This window comes from Triturus cristatus, chromosome 7 (assembly GCF_964204655.1).
Source record: "Triturus cristatus chromosome 7, aTriCri1.1, whole genome shotgun sequence".
Taxonomy (NCBI): Eukaryota; Metazoa; Chordata; class Amphibia; order Caudata; family Salamandridae; genus Triturus; species Triturus cristatus.
The window spans coordinates 1,560,095,071-1,560,111,211 of record NC_140590.1 but is presented as its reverse complement, the minus strand read 5'-3'; the positions used below and the strand labels follow the sequence as shown (position 1 = coordinate 1,560,111,211).

Genomic DNA, 16,141 nt, shown 5'->3' with positions numbered 1-16,141 from the left:
ACTGGGCCATCAAAATAATCTGCTGGCAACCCTAAACATAGGGCTGGAAGTTTGTTGCAGGATCAGCACATTATTTATTTCCTTCACCCTCGATCCCCGATTAATGCCTCAATAGTTTAACTTAGATCTTAAACTCTACGCCGCCGTCAATAACATGCTGAGTTACTTCAAGTGTCTGGGAATGCACCCTGCATTCAGACAACTCACTCATCATTCTCACCTTTCACTTTCACGCTCACCCTGCACACACAGCGATCACAATGCACTCACACTGATCACCATGCACTCGCACCATTCACCCGCTCACCTTGCACTCACAGTGATCGCTCTGCACTCACAATGCACTTGTGCTGCTCACCCTATACCTCACCCTGCAGTCACATGAGTACACTACTCATCCTGCACTCATGTGACACTTCACTCACCTGTCCCCCTCACTACTCAATATGCAACTCACTCAAACAAGCCCATCAGTAATCATACATTCATTCATCCCATTCTGAACTTGCATCCGCACCCAAATTCATACGCCACCTCACTCACCCTGCAGTCACTCCTCTTGCCCTACTCTCACACTGTTGCATCGCTCACCGTGCACTCACATGGGCACTCTTGTCACCCACACAGTGCAGAGGGTTAATGTGCCTGCTTCAAAGAATATGTACCATGCAGATCACAGAAATGAGTGTGAGTAAACTATGAGTAGTGCTATAAAAAATGAAATGTTTGTCAGAAAGGTGCTATAGAGAGATGTGGTGCATTGTTGGTGAGTGGCAGTGAAGGAATTCATGGAGGAGGAGGAAACGGGGGTGGGGCATCAAAAAAGACTGTTGCACCGGGTGCGACCAGTGTTAGGACCTGCCCTGACTGAGAGTGTTACCCCCCCCCCCCCTGAAGTTCTGGTCTAGTGGTGCCCCTGCTTCTGCCTATTATTATTTACATCTGTAATGCACTACTGTTACCAAAAGATGTCCTGGGGCCAATAACCATCTACTGCCTGAAGGCAAATGAGAAACACAGAGAAGGAGAACCAGCCAAATGGGGTAACCTACAGAGCATAGAGAAAGGTTTTATATCTTCCTAAAGGATAATAGATTCTTGGTGGAGCGAAGCAAAGGAGGGTGCACGTTCCATAACTGCGCGGCCTGCATCAAAACAGCGAGACCGACAACTCATGCCTTCTTGAATTAGGGAACAATAAGCAGAGTGGCACATGCCGAGAGGAGCATACGGGTCTGACCCGTATGCTTGGTGAGGAGAGATGAGAGGGTGAGAGGGGACAGCAAGGGAGTGAGAGAATTTGATTGAAGAGGTCAGGGATGAGGAGAAATGTGAATTGCCGAAGAGAAGTGTGGACACGCAAGACGTGAGTGTGATCCAAAGGTGAGGGCTTCTGTTAGAACAAAGGGGAGATGTGAAAGAGGAATGGGGGGACTGGAGAGGTGTAAGATAAAAATAGACAAAAATTTGAATGGAGAGACGAGGTGAATGAGAAGTGCTGAGGGGCACAGGAGGTGACAGGGCCAGAGAAGCCATGAGATAAATGTGAGAGACTGTTAGAGATGAGGGCAGTGAAAAGACAGAATGGCAAGAGGTGATTAAAGGTGAAGTGAGAGGTTGAATGGGGAGAATTCAGAAGTTGTAAAAAGGGGTGAAAGAAAATGGCCTGCAAAGTGAGAGAGGGATCCGGGGTTAGTAGAGGAGAGAGGGATGGAAGGGAGGGGGTGAGAGGAAAGCTGCATGGGTAAACTGTTTAACTCTGCACAAAACCGCCAGGGTTTTAAGGGACCCCTGCTTCTCCAGTCAGGGCCAGGTGAGCTTCTAATGTGGCAGCACGTATTGCTGCAGAGTGGAAGGCCCTTCACAAAGGTTGACTTGAAATCTTTCTGATGATAATTGCTGTATTTTGGCTATAAATGGGTACTGATTGGGTGAAATCTTTCCTCGGTGTTACTGTGTGTAAAAAATGTCAAAATAATGAAGCAATGCTATCCCAAAATACGCGGCATCACATAACCTCATTTAGATTTTCATCCCACACAATTTGTCAACAGGTTTAGAAATATTTGTCAGGAGGGGGTCCTTACGCCTCAAAATGTTGACAGGGGGGTCTCGGCATCCAAAAGTTTGAAGACCTCTGGTCTAGGTGTATGCACCTTCATTTGCTGGCAGGATTAACAGTAGTGAGCAGGGACTTTAATTCAGTTATGGGTTCTAACTTAGATACTAAAAGGTGCTACCACCATTCACAGATCCCATGCATTGGCTGGGTGGGCACAACTGCTTTGCATGACCGATACCTGGCGTGAGACACTTACACAACAAAGAATTCATGAGCTACTCAGCAGCACACAAGTCGCCAGCTCAAATAAACTACTTCTTCCTACCAGGAATATTGGCTGTCAGGATGAAGCCTGGAACACACCTTAACAGACCATGCACCCCTACGACTTTGTATCTGGCATTGAGGTACATGCTGGGGCAGAATGCGATAACTGGGCACATGGCGGCTTTGCGACCCATATTTTGCAAAACATATGCAAATCCAAATAACAGACTATTTTCAAAGAAATAGGGGCACGGTTATCAAATATGGATTTGTACAACGTGCTAATCACCAGTCAGGGTATCCAGGTGCTGGAGCAGGTTTGTAGGCGTGAGGCCCCGCAGAATTAGCTGAAGAGCTAGGTCTTCAGTTTCTTGCTGAATTGAAGAAGCAAGGAGATTACTCTGATGTGTTGTGTGCAGTTGTTCCATATTTTGAGTGCGATTTAAGAAAATGCTCCCAATGTTGAAGACGTGGTGGGGACAGGGATCCGTGGGTGAACCAGAGTGCACGGAATTCATGATGGAGATGATGGAGTTGGTGGCTTGAGTTATGAGAGGGTTCCAGTGGGTGATCAGGTGCTTGTGGGTGAGAGCAGGCTGATACTGTCGGCTGCGGCGTGTTGGGGTTTTAAGTTTTTGTAGATAACGGAGATCTTGTTGTGGAAGAAGTCCGCCATGGTGTCACACATATCTTGGGAGGGGGTGATGATGTTCCCAGAGGCTGCAGGATCGGAGGTATCCTTGACGATGGTGAAGAGCTCCATGCTGCAGTTTGTGCTGGCTTCTATACGATACCCTAAACAGTCTTTCTTTCAGGAGGTGGTAGTACTGATTGAGCGCTACTTTGAAGGTGTTATGGTCTCCTGTTTTTTGCTGGTGCACCTCTTCCTCTCTAGTTGTTGGCAGCTGCATTTGGTGGATTTCAACTCAGCGGTGAACCAGCTGACTCTTCTGGCAGAACCTTCGGATTTGGCTGACTTGGCAGGGGCGATTGTGTCGGCACTTTCAGTGATCCACTGGGAGAAGTTCTTTGCAGCCTATTCTTGGTTGGACGTTTTCAGGGAGGTCAGAGTTGACAGCTTGTTCCACTGGTCTTCTGATATCTTTTTCCAGTCTCTGCACATGGAGCTAGGGGGTAAGGTGCCAGTGTTGGTGGGTCCTAAGATGGTGAAATGAACGATGTAGTGGTTGGACCAGATGAGCTCACAGACATGGTAATACTTGACTGTCGCTGGACGTGAAAATGGGGCCAAGCGTGTGTCCTGCGATGTGGGTAGGGTTAGTGGCAAGTTGCTTGAGGCCTATGTTGCTCATGCTTTCCAGGAGGCCGACTGTTTGTGTTGTTGAGGTGGAAGTTAAGATCTCCTAGAAAGATGTAGTACTCGGAGTCAATGGCGATTGGGGCAATGAGGTCAGGAATGGTACACACTGAAATTCAAGACATCCCAAGCTTAAAAACATTCATTATCATGAACTGCAAATAAAATATGGAATTTTCTTTCCACTCTTGGGAATTCAACCCACCGTTATCATCTGTATAAAGTTATTAAAGACAGCTATTCCAAAGTTGATAAAACTCATCTCTCTCTTCGGAATGGTCTCACACGAATTGACAATTTACTTATTATTAGCTCCTCTTTAATGTAAGGTGCGCTATTATATGGTGCAACTGTGCTACAGAATAATGTTGAATTAACACCTTTCAGAAAGGCATGGTCTCAGCCCCTCCAACTGTAGGGAGTTGGGGCACAGGCCGGATTGCCACAACCATTTAAGGAAAATAATGCTCTCTCAGTGTGTATGCAGGGTTAGCCACTCTGGAAGTATGTAACAGTAAATCCACCTGAGTGGGCTCCAGTGCACGGCATCCAACATCACAGCAGCTGCAATACCTTCCCCCAGATGGATGAAACTCTGATGGGCTCAAAGACATTCCTGAGTGCTGCAAACGATGAGCTAAAGGGAATCCACTGAGGATCCCAGAAATGTATGCATTGTCGGCTGGTCAAACCCCAGAAGCAATTTTTTTAAACATTTCTTTCTAGCAGTGTATTGCAATAACTGCTTTGAAAAAATGATAGACAAAGAAATGAAGGTTCTCACCCAAGAGTGGTTGTAATGTGAGGAATTATGAGCAATGTATTTCTCAAACAAAAAAATAGAAATCTGTTGTTGGATCAGTTATAACGCTAAGCAATTCAACGGTTGGCAGATAGAAGGTGCGAGAATTTCAAGATGTACAGATGTCTCTAAGACATTCTTCTTCAAGAGGATTGGTTGGCTTGCATAGATATGAAAGATGCATATCTGATCATTCTTATTTTCACTCCTTAATGGAGTTTCCAACAGTCTCCTGGGCATACCAAACTGGGAATTCAGTCTGTCTCCATTTCGTCCTCTCGTCAGCACCATAGTGCTTTAACAATTTGCTCAAACATTGTATGGTTTCTAAAGCATGTAACATGTCGTAGTAAGCATGCATTAATTAACACATCATGCCGATTTGTTTGTTTCAACTACCACCATTCACAAAATCCTATTTTTTGGGGATATAAGCAGATGCTATTTAGTGCTTCAACTAGATTCAAATCCTGGCTACTTTGCTCAAATTGTTTGGACACTAAACGGAGGAGTTTAGCACTGCCAACTGCCGGCTCACCTGTCTCTCACTCGGCGCCCTTCCACCTCTCGGCGCACCCGCTTCGCGGGTGCCCCTTCGCCCGTCTTGAGGAGAGGATCACACCTGACGTTTGCGAGGAGTACTGAGGAGGAAAAGCGGCATCAGGCGTGTGGCTGCAGCAGGGCTGCGAGCGTGCGGGGACTTCAATTCCCAGAAGTCCCTGCTAGACCGACGGAGAGCTTCCGGTCCGCTCTCCCTGCTGGCCCGCCCCCCGCCCTCCTGAGGATTCAAAACACCTGTTTGCAGCTAAACGAGTGGGACACTTTGCTCAAATTGTTTGGACACTAAACGGAGGAGTTTAGCACTGCCAACTGCCGGCTCACCTGTCTCTCACTCGGCGCCCTTCCACCTCTCGGCGCACCCGCTTCGCGGGTGCCCCTTCGCCCGTCTTGAGGAGAGGATCACACCTGACGTTTGCGAGGAGTACTGAGGAGGAAAAGCGGCATCAGGCGTGTGGCTGCAGCAGGGCTGCGAGCGTGCGGGGACTTCAATTCCCAGAAGTCCCTGCTAGACCGACTGAGAGCTTCCGGTCCGCTCTCCCTGCTGGCCCGCCCCCCGCCCTCCTGAGGATTCAAAACACCTGTTTGCAGCTAAACGAGTGGGACACTTTGCTCAAATTGTTTGGACACTAAACGGAGGAGTTTAGCACTGCCAACTGCCGGCTCACCTGTCTCTCACTCGGCGCCCTTCCACCTCTCGGCGCACCCGCTTCGCGGGTGCCCCTTCGCCCGTCTTGAGGAGAGGATCACACCTGACGTTTGCGAGGAGTACTGAGGAGGAAAAGCGGCATCAGGCGTGTGGCTGCAGCAGGGCTGCGAGCGTGCGGGGACTTCAATTCCCAGAAGTCCCTGCTAGACCGACGGAGAGCTTCCGGTCCGCTCTCCCTGCTGGCCCGCCCCCCGCCCTCCTGAGGATTCAAAACACCTGTTTGCAGCTAAACGAGTGGGACACTTTGCTCAAATTGTTTGGACACTAAACGGAGGAGTTTAGCACTGCCAACTGCCGGCTCACCTGTCTCTCACTCGGCGCCCTTCCACCTCTCGGCGCACCCGCTTCGCGGGTGCCCCTTCGCCCGTCTTGAGGAGAGGATCACACCTGACGTTTGCGAGGAGTACTGAGGAGGAAAAGCGGCATCAGGCGTGTGGCTGCAGCAGGGCTGCGAGCGTGCGGGGACTTCAATTCCCAGAAGTCCCTGCTAGACCGACGGAGAGCTTCCGGTCCGCTCTCCCTGCTGGCCCGCCCCCCGCCCTCCTGAGGATTCAAAACACCTGTTTGCAGCTAAACGAGTGAGACACTTTGCTCAAATTGTTTGGACACTAAACGGAGGAGTTTAGCACTGCCAACTGCCGGCTCACCTGTCTCTCACTCGGCGCCCTTCCACCTCTCGGCGCACCCGCTTCGCGGGTGCCCCTTCGCCCGTCTTGAGGAGAGGATCACACCTGACGTTTGCGAGGAGTACTGAGGAGGAAAAGCGGCATCAGGCGTGTGGCTGCAGCAGGGCTGCGAGCGTGCGGGGACTTCAATTCCCAGAAGTCCCTGCTAGACCGACTGAGAGCTTCCGGTCCGCTCTCCCTGCTGGCCCGCCCCCCGCCCTCCTGAGGATTCAAAACACCTGTTTGCAGCTAAACGAGTGGGACACTTTGCTCAAATTGTTTGGACACTAAACGGAGGAGTTTAGCACTGCCAACTGCCGGCTCACCTGTCTCTCACTCGGCGCCCTTCCACCTCTCGGCGCACCCGCTTCGCGGGTGCCCCTTCGCCCGTCTTGAGGAGAGGATCACACCTGACGTTTGCGAGGAGTACTGAGGAGGAAAAGCGGCATCAGGCGTGTGGCTGCAGCAGGGCTGCGAGCGTGCGGGGACTTCAATTCCCAGAAGTCCCTGCTAGACCGACGGAGAGCTTCCGGTCCGCTCTCCCTGCTGGCCCGCCCCCCGCCCTCCTGAGGATTCAAAACACCTGTTTGCAGCTAAACGAGTGGGACACTTTGCTCAAATTGTTTGGACACTAAACGGAGGAGTTTAGCACTGCCAACTGCCGGCTCACCTGTCTCTCACTCGGCGCCCTTCCACCTCTCGGCGCACCCGCTTCGCGGGTGCCCCTTCGCCCGTCTTGAGGAGAGGATCACACCTGACGTTTGCGAGGAGTACTGAGGAGGAAAAGCGGCATCAGGCGTTTGGCTGCAGCAGGGCTGCGAGCGTGCGGGGACTTCAATTCCCAGAAGTCCCTGCTAGACCGACGGAGAGCTTCCGGTCCGCTCTCCCTGCTGGCCCGCCCCCCGCCCTCCTGAGGATTCAAAACACCTGTTTGCAGCTAAACGAGTGGGACACTTTGCTCAAATTGTTTGGACACTAAACGGAGGAGTTTAGCACTGCCAACTGCCGGCTCACCTGTCTCTCACTCGGCGCCCTTCCACCTCTCGGCGCACCCGCTTCGCGGGTGCCCCTTCGCCCGTCTTGAGGAGAGGATCACACCTGACGTTTGCGAGGAGTACTGAGGAGGAAAAGCGGCATCAGGCGTGTGGCTGCAGCAGGGCTGCGAGCGTGCGGGGACTTCAATTCCCAGAAGTCCCTGCTAGACCGACGGAGAGCTTCCGGTCCGCTCTCCCTGCTGGCCCGCCCCCCGCCCTCCTGAGGATTCAAAACACCTGTTTGCAGCTAAACGAGTGGGACACTTTGCTCAAATTGTTTGGACACTAAACGGAGGAGTTTAGCACTGCCAACTGCCGGCTCACCTGTCTCTCACTCGGCGCCCTTCCACCTCTCGGCGCACCCGCTTCGCGGGTGCCCCTTCGCCAGTCTTGAGGAGAGGATCACACCTGACGTTTGCGAGGAGTACTGAGGAGGAAAAGCGGCATCAGGCGTGTGGCTGCAGCAGGGCTGCGAGCGTGCGGGGACTTCAATTCCCAGAAGTCCCTGCTAGACCGACGGAGAGCTTCCGGTCCGCTCTCCCTGCTGGCCCGCCCCCCGCCCTCCTGAGGATTCAAAACACCTGTTTGCAGCTAAACGAGTGGGACACTTTGCTCAAATTGTTTGGACACTAAACGGAGGAGTTTAGCACTGCCAACTGCCGGCTCACCTGTCTCTCACTCGGCGCCCTTCCACCTCTCGGCGCACCCGCTTCGCGGGTGCCCCTTCGCCCGTCTTGAGGAGAGGATCACACCTGACGTTTGCGAGGAGTACTGAGGAGGAAAAGCGGCATCAGGCGTGTGGCTGCAGCAGGGCTGCGAGCGTGCGGGGACTTCAATTCCCAGAAGTCCCTGCTAGACCGACGGAGAGCTTCCGGTCCGCTCTCCCTGCTGGCCCGCCCCCCGCCCTCCTGAGGATTCAAAACACCTGTTTGCAGCTAAACGAGTGGGACACTTTGCTCAAATTGTTTGGACACTAAACGGAGGAGTTTAGCACTGCCAACTGCCGGCTCACCTGTCTCTCACTCGGCGCCCTTCCACCTCTCGGCGCACCCGCTTCGCGGGTGCCCCTTCGCCCGTCTTGAGGAGAGGATCACACCTGACGTTTGCGAGGAGTACTGAGGAGGAAAAGCGGCATCAGGCGTGTGGCTGCAGCAGGGCTGCGAGCGTGCGGGGACTTCAATTCCCAGAAGTCCCTGCTAGACCGACGGAGAGCTTCCGGTCCGCTCTCCCTGCTGGCCCGCCCCCCGCCCTCCTGAGGATTCAAAACACCTGTTTGCAGCTAAACGAGTGGGACACTTTGCTCAAATTGTTTGGACACTAAACGGAGGAGTTTAGCACTGCCAACTGCCGGCTCACCTGTCTCTCACTCGGCGCCCTTCCACCTCTCGGCGCACCCGCTTCGCGGGTGCCCCTTCGCCCGTCTTGAGGAGAGGATCACACCTGACGTTTGCGAGGAGTACTGAGGAGGAAAAGCGGCATCAGGCGTGTGGCTGCAGCAGGGCTGCGAGCGTGCGGGGACTTCAATTCCCAGAAGTCCCTGCTAGACCGACGGAGAGCTTCCGGTCCGCTCTCCCTGCTGGCCCGCCCCCCGCCCTCCTGAGGATTCAAAACACCTGTTTGCAGCTAAACGAGTGGGACACTTTGCTCAAATTGTTTGGACACTAAACGGAGGAGTTTAGCACTGCCAACTGCCGGCTCACCTGTCTCTCACTCGGCGCCCTTCCACCTCTCGGCGCACCCGCTTCGCGGGTGCCCCTTCGCCCGTCTTGAGGAGAGGATCACACCTGACGTTTGCGAGGAGTACTGAGGAGGAAAAGCGGCATCAGGCGTGTGGCTGCAGCAGGGCTGCGAGCGTGCGGGGACTTCAATTCCCAGAAGTCCCTGCTAGACCGACGGAGAGCTTCCGGTCCGCTCTCCCTGCTGGCCCGCCCCCCGCCCTCCTGAGGATTCAAAACACCTGTTTGCAGCTAAACGAGTGGGACACTTTGCTCAAATTGTTTGGACACTAAACGGAGGAGTTTAGCACTGCCAACTGCCGGCTCACCTGTCTCTCACTCGGCGCCCTTCCACCTCTCGGCGCACCCGCTTCGCGGGTGCCCCTTCGCCCGTCTTGAGGAGAGGATCACACCTGACGTTTGCGAGGAGTACTTAGGAGGAAAAGCGGCATCAGGCGTGTGGCTGCAGCAGGGCTGCGAGCGTGCGGGGACTTCAATTCCCAGAAGTCCCTGCTAGACCGACGGAGAGCTTCCGGTCCGCTCTCCCTGCTGGCCCGCCCCCCGCCCTCCTGAGGATTCAAAACACCTGTTTGCAGCTAAACGAGTGGGACACTTTGCTCAAATTGTTTGGACACTAAACGGAGGAGTTTAGCACTGCCAACTGCCGGCTCACCTGTCTCTCACTCGGCGCCCTTCCACCTCTCGGCGCACCCGCTTCGCGGGTGCCCCTTCGCCCGTCTTGAGGAGAGGATCACACCTGACGTTTGCGAGGAGTACTGAGGAGGAAAAGCGGCATCAGGCGTGTGGCTGCAGCAGGGCTGCGAGCGTGCGGGGACTTCAATTCCCAGAAGTCCCTGCTAGACCGACGGAGAGCTTCCGGTCCGCTCTCCCTGCTGGCCCGCCCCCCGCCCTCCTGAGGATTCAAAACACCTGTTTGCAGCTAAACGAGTGGGACACTTTGCTCAAATTGTTTGGACACTAAACGGAGGAGTTTAGCACTGCCAACTGCCGGCTCACCTGTCTCTCACTCGGCGCCCTTCCACCTCTCGGCGCACCCGCTTCGCGGGTGCCCCTTCGCCCGTCTTGAGGAGAGGATCACACCTGACGTTTGCGAGGAGTACTGAGGAGGAAAAGCGGCATCAGGCGTGTGGCTGCAGCAGGGCTGCGAGCGTGCGGGGACTTCAATTCCCAGAAGTCCCTGCTAGACCGACGGAGAGCTTCCGGTCCGCTCTCCCTGCTGGCCCGCCCCCCGCCCTCCTGAGGCTTCATAACAACATCCTACTCCCGCAGCGCGGGACGCAGCCCGGGCGAAGACGGGGCAAAGACAGGGCCGTTTTAGGCCGTTAGAGACCGTGTAAGACCGGACCGGGCCATTCCTCTTGGCTTTTAAGTTTTGTGTCACATTAGTTGACCTTTTTTCCCTACTCACACACAATTGTAAAACCCCTCTCACACAATGTTCTCGCGAGAAACTAGGAGTAAGGCTACTAAGATCTCCAAAAAGGCTACAGGCACCCTAGATGATTTTATCACCAGGACCAATCTCTCAATTGATAATGAAATAACTAAACTTCAGCACAAAGTCTCAGTAGAACTTGAGAGTGCTAGGAGGCTCTCATCTGAATTTGCGCTTGGAAAAAAATCTTCTCTAGGCAGTATTGCAACCTCTAAAACGCCTGATCGCATTACTGGCACAAAACCAATTATAATTTCGGCTGAGGTTCACTCAACAGCAGATGAAATAACTCCTCTTAATTATCAGGAACCTCCTGGGCCTTCTGTTAGAGCCGAAACTGGAAGCCTATCACTGCTGAATTTTCCAAAGGAGAGTGCTGAGGATATCGTAAATGAGGAGACCTGTCAGCTACTAGCTGAGATAGAGTCTAATAAAGGCAAGTCATCTGCCAAGGTTGCACCAAAACACAAAAGAAAACGCAAACACCTAACCGCTTTTGCTAGGAAAAAAGCAAAAGTAGCTCTTAGCCATAATATCACGGGGGGAGCTCCAAGTATGCCTATTGCAACAACTGACATTGTACACGATGTAGCCCCAGCAACTGTAGAAAATACTAATGCTATCACAGATGAACAAATCTTTATCAGCATGTCTGATCACTCAGCTAGTGAGGGGCAAAGAGTCTCGTCTGATATGGCAGAACAAGATGGTGGAAGAGAAGAATTTTTAAAAATAGTTTGGGAGACCCTAAAGAGATTACTTAAACCACTAGAAGTCAGGCTTACTGACATTGAGAACCAACTTCTTGAAGTTGAGAAAAGTGTTATCACTTTGTCAAGTTTAAGCCTTAACTGTACTGATGTGCCTAGAGCCATCCAACAAACTCCAGTTCTCGCCCCGGACCTAACAATAAACACATATTCATCGATTGTGCAGCAAAAAAAGGAGGGGATAGTAGGGAATACTAAAGCCAAACAACCAATTAGTAGTACTAAAGATAAACCTAATTCAACCCCCTCAACTTCTACTGCTGTAAATGCTACCAGTAAACCTTTTCAGAAAAAGCAGGTACATAGTAAGACTTCTCAAATGCCAATTGTTCCCTCTACCCACTCCTCCAACCAGAGCGTATTAGTCCCAAATAAATCTCGACCTAATCCGCTTGCATTTTCCCATATTCCTTCTGTAAGCAATCAATCCCTGCCAGATAAATCTTCTATAAATACTACTCATAAGTCAAACCATCAGTCTAGCCACACGCATAGTAACTTTAGAGGAGGGTATATAGATCTGCCCCCAGACGCTAGTCCATTTGTAGTCGTCCTCACAGGGGTACCAGAATTGGATAGCCAATATGAAGAAAATTTTCAATCTTTAAAAAATAAAGTGATTTTTTGGCTAGACAAATATAAACCCATTCCTAACCAGATGAAAAGTAAGATTCTTATGGTTAGGAGGGTACCATGGGTAGGGCCAACGGCCAAATCAACCACGGGTGACTGTATTGTCATATCCTTCGAAGAACCCCAAAGTGCTGAACTAATATGCAATTGGAAATCGTACGGTGTGAATCCTTCCATCGAAGCTAGACCCTTACCATTTTTTTACCCTTTACCTAGACCCATTCATCATGTCCCCAAGTGGAACTATGTCAACCATTATTATGGCAGTGCTCCCAATTTGGCTAGACATGGTGATTATAATATGTGGTCTGGCATTACCACCTCCAACAGATTTAGTTGCCTTGACGCTGTCGATTGACTTGCCACTATGCCTGACTGTATCTCTAATTTATATGACACCTTCTGTAGCATGGATAAAGGTAATACCAAACTAAAAAATGTACTACATTTGCATGATGAAGATCAGACCATTAAGGTTAGGATGCATAGGACGGTCTCAAATCCCCAGAACGTGGAACTATCTTACAAAGCCAGAGATGTATGTTATAGTAAAGCTAAGGGTGGCCCGGCTGGGGGATCTAATACCGTAGTGAAAGAAAGAGTCAGGGATGCAGAGAAAGACATGCTAAATTCACAGCTAGGCATTTTATCTAAACAGTGTGTAGTCAATCCCTCCAATGTCACCCAGAGTCTATCACCTCGTCTACTTATTTTATCTTGGAACATCGCAGGTGTTTGTAAGAACTTAAAAGACCCTGACTGGGCAGACTATATTGACATCTGTGATATGTGTCTGCTACAAGAAACTTGGGCGATAGAAGTTCCACATCGGGTAGGATTTAAAACTTATGGCATTGAGGCAGTACAGTCCATTCGAGGAAGACCATCGGGGGGCCTATTAATTTGGCTAAAAATCACCTTGCCCATGCAGGTTGATCTTGTTGACACAGGCTCTCCGGATATCTTGGCCCTAAGGGTTACTCCACCCTGTGGAAACAAATGTTACATAATTAATGTTTATAACAGACCGATTGGCCACTCCAAGGTTTCACCAACATTTGAAGCCCTGGATCTCCTCTTGAAAAACGTAGTTGGAGACATCCCGGTTATCTTGGGAGGAGACTTAAATTGTAATTACGAACCTGTTCTGGGCATTTCTGATGTGTTTGAAGATGAGGACCAAGCGTATAATATCCCTCAGCTTGGTACCTCAAAATCTGTAAAATACTCCACATTGGCTAGCCAATTATTAAGACTCACCGCAGACCACGGCCTTAGAGCAGGAAACGGCCGTCTCCCATCGGACTTGCAAAAACAACCAACCTTCTCTAAAGCTAAAAGTAGTCTAGATTTTGTTCTTGTTTCTCTTAGCATCTGGCATTTTTTGATCGATCTGAAAGTAGTAAGCAGGGGGGAAAGCGATCACTATCCTTTAGAACTTTACATCAATATGAATTTGTTTAGTGATACTTCCATAACATCAACTGTAAGTACGTGTGAGGACGTCCATATAAACAACAACAGACGTGCAGTAAGATGGTCACGTGTTCTGGCGGATGGTAAGGCCTTAGCATTGGTATACTCTCTTTTTGAGCAAACGTTTGCACACACAGTTGACCATGCCTTCTTACCTGAACATTTTGATCATTTTGTTGATCTCCACAAAATCTTCTTTTCAGAACTAAAAACGTATCTATCAGATATGCCGAGAAAAAAACAACAATCTATAAGAGTGGCTAATCACGGAAAGTTATGGTATGACCACTCGTGTAGGATTGCTAAAAGAAACTTATTGCTTGCCATTAAAAACAAGACAAAAGAAGAAGTTAATCTTGCAAGGGTTGAATACAAACGTATACTTAAAACATCTAAAAGACTATGGGAAGAATCAATTTGGGCTGAAATGTTAGCTGCAGCAAAAATTAATGATAATGTTGGCTTCTGGAGGCTGGTGGCTAATGGGGGGCATGCTGGGAGAGCTGTGAAAGATGCATTCCTGGATGAGATGACCTGGGTAACTCACTTTACAAATCTTTATAAACAATACGATGGCGACAGTAAAGCGAGTTTAAGGTGCCCCCCCTTTATTGATTCTCCCATTATTGAACCCCTCAATTTTACACTGGATGAGACAGTAAGGGCGATCAACGAACTTAAAAACACCAAAGCCCCTGGTCCTGATAAAATACCGGGGGATCTTTACAAACATGAAGTTGACGTCTGGGCCCCATATGTGAACCGCCTTTTTAATGCTTTATCATCAAACTGCAACTTTCCTGATAGTTGGCGTGCAGCGGAGATTGTGTTAATATTTAAAAAGGGGGATAGATTGACACCCTCTAACTACAGACCCATTAGTCTGATGGACACGCTCCAAAAATTATATGCTAAACACTTGCTATTCAGGATCAACGACTGGCTGGAAGACTCGAACATAATTTCCAAATTTCAAGCTGGTTTTAGGAGTAGGACCAGCACTATTGACCAAATTTTTCGATTTTGTTGTTTGATTTGGAAGTATGTGCACATTAAAAAAGGTCACCTGTATGTTGCCTTCGTTGACCTGAGGGCTGCATTCGATCTTGTCCCACGCAGTCTACTTTGGAAAACTCTAAGAGAAATGGGTCTACCGGGATGCCTCCTAGCCCAAATAGTCGAGCTACATGCTGATAACTTTGCAAACATTAGGTGGGGCCCTAATGGCGAGTTGACACGTAATATTCCCATTGAACGCGGGGTTCGCCAGGGATGTGTCCTGGCCCCTACCTTGTTTTCGCTGTTTATTAATGATGCTCCTGCTTATCTGAATGTCTGTGTTAACGATTCGCCGCGGCTCAATGGTGAAAGGGTGCCTGCGTTGCTCTTCGCAGATGATACATTACTTATATCTCAAACAAAAAAGGGCCTCCAGGCACTCCTTAATTCCTTCAGTCGCTATTGTCAGATAAAGGGCCTGGAAATCAATGCTGACAAAACAAAATGCATGTCATTAAATCCCAGTATGCCAGATAGAGGGTCTTTAACCCTGAATAGCCAAAAACTAGATATTGTGGAAAACTTTTCCTATCTGGGTGTTGTGCTTGATTCCAAACTTAGTTGGAAAGCCCAAATCGAGAAAAGCAAGATAACATATGCCCAAAATGCTAAGCCAATTTTATGTAAAATGAATACTAGCACGAGTAAAAGTGTAACCCCGGTTTTAGAACTTTTTAAATTCAAAATACAATCTGCTGTGCTTTATGGAGCAGAGATATGGGGCGCATGGGCCAAGAATAGCTTTCAAAATCTGGACAACAAATTCATGCGTGCCTCTGTAAGGGTCCCTAATAGTACACCTCTTTTACCTCTCCAACTTGACCTGAACCTTAAGAGAACAGACCACCTAGCTATCTTAAGACCATTAATATTCTGGGTTAGGCTTTGGTCCACCCCGGAATTGATAGAATATAGAAATGGTCTACATGAACTGATGACCCTTGATTCTTTTAATTCCATCCAATGGCTAGTGCATATTAAAAAATGGTTTACACTCCTGGGCTTATATTCCATGTGGGAGGCTCCCGACAAATTGCCCACCTCTTCTAAACTAATAGTTAAGCGAGCTTTTTGGACCCACACGAACAGAAATTTAGTGGATGGAATTAGTGTAGGCTCCGCAGTCCAGTTCTTTTTGTCATTTAAGGATGAGTTTCGTTTTGAACCATTCCTGGACGAGATAGAGCCTCCTATTGCAAAAACCCTTTATCTAAAGTTCAGATATGGGATACTTATGCTTAATTACAACACCGAAAGATGGGCACAAAAAAGAATGGGAGAAGCGAATGTTAAAAAGGGGTGTTGCCCTATGTGTTCCAATGTCTGTTCTGAGAATGAAGCTCATATGTTTTTTGTCTGTAGCGCCTACATGAATGCTAGAAAGAAATGGCTAAAACCAATGTGCAACCTTTTGGGAACCAGGTCCTGCGTTATAGCCTTTAGGATCATGAAAAGTAACTCAACCCAGTACATTGTATTTAGCATAAGTAAATTTCTATACTCTGCCTACATAACTCGTAAGAAACAAGGACAGGTACTTTGAGTTGGAAATATGTATATGTTTACAAATCTCTTACATTTTTAATATTTTTATATATTTTTAAAAATTTGAAATGA

At 49.4% G+C, this 16,141-nt stretch overlaps 1 protein-coding gene across 3 annotated transcripts in view; it reads right to left on the bottom strand.

The window, feature by feature from the left end:
• ZNF335 (zinc finger protein 335) overlaps positions 1-16,141 on the bottom strand; it is a 357,780-nt gene that overhangs the window by 336,205 nt on the left and 5,434 nt on the right. Inside the window, exon 2 of one of the 3 annotated variants that reach the window (XM_085619364.1) lies at positions 12,908-12,976. The exons of the other annotated variants lie outside the window; for them this stretch is intronic. The gene's annotated coding sequence lies outside the window, so the exon portion shown is untranslated. The remainder of the gene's footprint in view (positions 1-12,907; positions 12,977-16,141) is intronic. 3 annotated transcript variants of the gene reach the window in all.